Source organism: Bison bison, unplaced genomic scaffold (genome assembly GCF_000754665.1).
Source record: "Bison bison bison isolate TAMUID 2011002044 unplaced genomic scaffold, Bison_UMD1.0 scf7180017864294, whole genome shotgun sequence".
NCBI classification, from domain to species: domain Eukaryota; kingdom Metazoa; phylum Chordata; class Mammalia; order Artiodactyla; family Bovidae; genus Bison; species Bison bison.
Window position 1 is genome coordinate 1,331,373 of NW_011494866.1, and position 5,941 is coordinate 1,337,313.

Sequence of the window (5,941 nt, forward strand, 5' to 3'; positions counted from 1 at the left end):
GCAGAGCCCTGAAGAATTGATGCTTTTCAACTGTGGTGTTGGAGAAGACTCCTGAGAGTCCCTTGGACTGCAAGGAGATCCAACCAGTCCATTCTGAAGGAGATCAGCCCTGGGATTTCTTTGGAAGGAATGATGCTAAAGCTGAAACTCCAGTACTTTGGCCACCTCATGCGAAGAGTTGACTCATTGTGAAAGACTCTGATGCTGGGAGGGATTGGGGGCAGGAGGAGAAGGGGACGACAGAGGATGAGATGGCTGGATGGCATCACTGACTCGATGGACGTGAGTCTGAGTGAACTCCGGGAGTTGGTGATGGACAGGGAGGCCTGGCGTGCTGCGATTCATTGGGTCACAAAAAGTCGGACATGACTGAGCAACTGAACTGAACTGAAGGCTCTTTTCCTCTCCTTATTCTTTTTTAGAAAAGGATTCAACATGTATTAAACACATATAACAATCTAAACAAAAATGAAAATTAAAGAAATATACAAGCCCATTCAATGAGAATGACTTTTCCCCCTATTTTCCCCTTAAGTTTTTATCCATCACTTATTATAGTCCTGAAATAGTTTTTAGAACATATTTATAAGAGGGATGCAGCATGGAGAAGTCATTTGTTCCCATAATTACCACTCGGTCAAATAGCAATTTAGTGCTTAACTTTACCAAGTGCTTTTGTACATACTATTATTCAAATCATAATACTCTCTGAGATAGGTGAAATTATATTTTCTACCAAATGGAACTAAATCCCATGTTTTGTGTCCCCAGGCCCAATCTACTTGCAATATCCCCCAGTCATCACTTCAGTGCATTTGCTCTTGGTATTCTGGATCCTTTGAGTACAAAAGGGTTTACTTTATTGTATAGGGCTAGTGAGGACAGGCTGACCTAGAACCGGTATGTTAACCAAGATGAATCAGGTGTTAAGGAGGGTAGTGGGGCTAAGGCATGACCAACTTCCAAGTGTAAACCTTGTATTTTAAGAAGGGACTATAGAACATTCATGAGATACTTGAGTGCCAGCAGGCAGGCAGAGAGGCACCTCTGTGGTGGGTTTCAGGTTACAGAACAGGACTATAATCTATATAGGGAGACTCTGCCAAGAATAAGGAAGAGTCTACACCCACAGCTTCCTGGCCACGTTAGGAAGACAGAAGTCAGAAATTATAATGAGGATTCCAAGAGAAAGCCACAGTCAGAGCACTATAAATGGCAATGCTTCTCAAACTTTCAGGTGCCCTTGAATCACCAAGCGGTCTTTTTAAAAATTCACTTTCTGAGTGGGCCTTGGGTTGGACTTGAGTTTCTGCATCTCTAAAAAGTCTTCAGGTGTTGTGGTTGCTGATGGTCCTCTCCTGAGTAGCAAGTGCTGTGCTGCATTCAGTCACTTCAGTCTTGTCCAACTCTTTGCGACTCCATGGACTATAGCCCACCAGGGTCCTCCGTCCATGGGATTTTTCAGGCAAAAATACTGGAGTGGCTTGTGATGCCCTCTTCCAGGGATTATTACTGACCAGGAATTGAACCTGTGTCTCCTGTGTCTCCTCCATTGCAGGTGTATACTTTACCACTGAGTCCCTGGGGAAATCCTTGCGTAGCAATGCTCTATAGCAAAGAGTCACAACAGATTAGCTGCCAGAGGCCCTAGAGCTGCCTTAGGTGAGGATTCATCCTGAAGACACCAAGTCTGAACTAGCATATGAGCATCGCTCTACCTTTAGAATGTAGAGTGAGAGGGTGAAAGATCTAAGCTTGACCTACCTCTCCAGACACTGGTAGATGACAGTTGGCATGGAGAAGACTCTCAATTCAACTAGTAAGAATTCCTCCAAGACCCACAAGCCATACAGGGCCATTCTGAAGCAGTCAATTGATATATCGGTACTTTAAAAATGAACTTTCAAGGCTTTGCAGAAGAATCAGAGTCAGTTCTTTTAGACCCTAGCCTAAGTAAGTGGGAAATAATAAGTACTAGATTTTTAGTGTTTTAAAACTGGCAGTAAATTTGGGAGCATGGATCAGCTTCTGTAGCTTGCCCAAAGGAGCTGAAAATAGGACTCATTGGCAGAGAATGTCATCTGCTGTGTTTGAGATTAAAACAAAAGCCAGATGGGCCCCAAAGACAGCAGAAGAGGTGGGGCAGATGGAAAATGCCCACCATGGGCTATATAAAACACAGGATGAGAAACTTGCTTGTATTTTACCCTTTTGAACCAAACAGATGTTAGGGAAGTACTTACCTTGAAATGAGGAGGGCAGTTGTCTAATGTCAAAGATAAAGCTGGACACTAGTTAAAGTGGTTGGGACAGATTTTAATCAGTAATATACTGTCACAATAGGGAAAAGAGTGCAGCATGAGCCAAATTCAATTTAGACTTATACTGAAGTGACTGGGCATTTAAAGGGAGAATGGACAAATGAGGAAGGAAGTGAACAAGGGCTCAGTAGAGTCAGGGAAGTGAGAAATTACAGAAAGTAGCAAGGGAGGGTTTCTTGTGAAACCCATCTGTGTTTGCTAAGTGGCTCTTATCAAAGTTAGGCTCCAGGTCTCTCGCTGAGACTGGAAGACAGGCACCCTATCTTTAGGTGTTGGCTGGAAGGAATGAAATATTCTTTTGGCAGCCTTGAGTTTCTCAGACAGGTGTTTTCAGAGTCATCCTAGGGAAGCACTTAAGCTGTTAGAAATGATGTTAATGTTTTGTTCGAGTGTTTATATGCTAACAGTAAGGCCTGGTCAAGCAGAAGCCCAAAGAAGAAAATATTTGTCACTAAGTAATGTGACATTGAAGGTGCTCAGAAGTTTCTAGATTGCTCCACCTTTAGGAAATTCTGGTATTTCTGAAAAGTGTGCCCATGAATTCAGCCTTTTGATATGATGCCATCAAAACACAAAGGCTATCATTTGAAAAATTATCAGCTATATTAATAATAACAAAGCAAATCCATAAAAGATTAATTCAAGACAGGCTTAAAGAGTTTATCTAGACAGTCCCATCCTTACCATTCCCATTTCTGGTGCATTTCATAAATGTGGATAGAATAATTCAACAAAAGTGTCTTTCCCAAGACCCTGTTAGGGAAATAATCAGATGTATATTTCAGGAAAGCAACAAAAGAAGTTGCTGAAGCAATGTGGGGAATTTAAATTCACAAATACTGGGCTATTCCTCTTCTAAATGGAGTTTGCAATGCTTCCCCGACTCTCCCCACACCCACATCCATACCCGACTTTCCGCAGCATCCACAGCCTCAGGTGTAGTGGGAGGCGGTAAGTCCCGATGCCATCTGTGCTGCTAGGATGCCCTGGTATTTCCACCCTCCACCCCCTCTGTCTCATCTCCACCCCTATCTTTTTTTCTTTAGAAAAATCTGCACTAGAAGCAAAGAACTGTTTGATCTCATTCCTCTCCCCCTTACCACTCCCCACCAACACACATAAACACACATTTCTCCCTTGAGTCAGTTTGTCAAACCTTTTGTTATTTACCCTTTAGCGTCACAAATAAGTCTGGTCTTGCCAATATGAGCCACATTTCAGTATTATTTATATAGCAGCAATTGCTTCCTGCATCTGTGATTATAACCTAGGGGAAAGAACTAGAGCACTGGCTGGTCTTTCAAGTGTTTCCTTTTTGCTTAAGTCATTAATGTTCCAACATTCAGTGCAGGTTTTCTGCCATGCCTTTTAGCCACTAAACTAATGTTACATTAAAGTGATAAATGATGCTATAAAAAATGAGGAACCCCAGCTGAGGGATTAATGTGAGGTGCCCTTTGAAAAGGATTTAGATTGTGTATTTTGAATGTATTTGTTATGAGATTCTTTGAACATTTTAGTAATACACTAGCTTTAAATCCTTGCATTCTGATGTTGTCTGTTTAAACAATGTCAGATCAACTCTCGCTTCATAGACACCAAAGATAAATCTTCTCATTAAGTGAAGCCCTTTTGATCCTATCCAGATAGAAGCCCATGGTAGAAAAATGATTAAGGAGCTCCTCTGAACTCATTACCATTCATTCACTCAACTGCTTTTCTCTTCCTGATCTTTTCCTTTCTCTTTCCCTCAACAAGAGTCATCCTGTTTTTTCCCACCAAATGGGTGAAGCCCTGCTCTAACAGCCTCCCACGCAAAGGTGGTTTGCCAGAGGACAAAAATCTTCATCACAGAACTCTACTATTGAATTTCCCTCTTGAAACAGGGCTGTTTTATAAGATCATTAATTTGTTCCAGACCACTTTGTTGTTTAGTCACTAAGTTGCATCTGACTTTCGCAACCCCAGGGACTGTAGCCCTCCAGGCTCCTCTGTCCATGGGATTTCCCAGGCAAGAAGACTGGAGTGGGTAGCCATTTCCTTCTCTAGGGTATCTTCCTGACCCACGGATAGAACCCACATCTGCATTGGCAGGCAGGTTCTTTACTACTGAGCCACGAAGGAAAGCCCTTCAGACTACTTAGGGGTTAGTTAAAGAAAAGCTCAAACATTTCCCCCATTTTATCATATATAGATTTATTGTATTTTACGTTTTACATTTGCGAGAAACTTTTAAACTCTTTTTTGATCCTTCCCTCAAGTACCAGCTCTTAAAGTCATTGCATCATAAGATATATGTGCTAATATTTGCTATGAAGATAATTATGTTTCCATTAAGTAGAATACTGACATTAAATTATTTCTTAATGTCACCTTGAACGAGTAGATCTTTTTTCTCTCATGCCTTTAATCTTATGTCACTATTCTCTTGTTTTACTAACATTCAAAAGCACTTGTGATAAAGAATGACGTAGGTATAAGAGGTGTCATAGCAACCAGCACAAGCTGTAATTATTCTGCAGTGCTATCAATTTGCTTTTGTAAGGAGTTATGTTCTTTAAAAGTATACTTCCTTTTTAAGTTAAGGCAATTAGAAGCCTGTGCAGATTGGCTATTTCAAGGAACCTTCAAAAGCACATCTGAGCCTAGTTACTCAGTTTCTTATTTACAACACAGAAGATGTAGACTGATGGAAATAAAAGTAGTGAATTCAGGAAATCATATTGCTAATTTAAGCCAAAAATACTGTGGGGGATCCTTATGTGTCTCCTATTTTATCATTAAATTCCTAATTGTAGAACACAAAGTCTTTCCAAACTTATCAAGTCTTTTCCTTTTCCTCTAGTTTCTTTTCTTTCCTTTTGGATTAGAAATGATTTGCAACCTGATAGTTAAGATATCTTTGGGCACATTCAGAGACAGAGTAAACTGCTTGAGTTCTTAAAAATTAAATCCCCAAAGTAATGCAAAATGATAATTCAAAAATCACTTTCTGTCAGTTCAGTTCAGTACAGTTCAGTTACTCAGTCGTGTCCGACTCTTTGCAATCCCATGAACCACAGTGAGCCAGAGGTCCCTGTCAATCAACAACTCCCAGAGTTCACCCAAACTCATGTCTGTTGAGTGGGCAATGCCATCCATCCATCTCATCCTCTGTCGCCCCCTTTACCTCCTGTGCTCAATCTTTCCCAGCATCAGGGTCTTTTCCAAGGAGTCAGCTCTTTGCATCGGGTGGCTAAAGTATTGGAGTCTCAGTTTCAACATCAGCCCTTCCAATGAGCACCCAGGACTGATCTCCTTTAGGATGGACTGGTTGGATCATGTTGCAGTCCAAGGGACTCTCAAGAGTCCTCTCCAACACCACAGTTCAAAAGCATCAATTCCTCTGCTCTCAGCTTTCTTTATAGTCCAACATTCACATCCATACATGACCACTGGAAAAACCATAGCTTTGACTAGACAGACCTTTGTTGACAAAGTAATGTCTCTGCTTTTTAATATGCTGTCTAGATTGGTCATAACTTTCCTTCCAAGGAGTAAGCATCTTTTAGTTTTATGGCTGCAATCACCATCTGCAGTGATTTTGGAGCCCAAAAAAATAAAGTCTGACACTGTTTCCA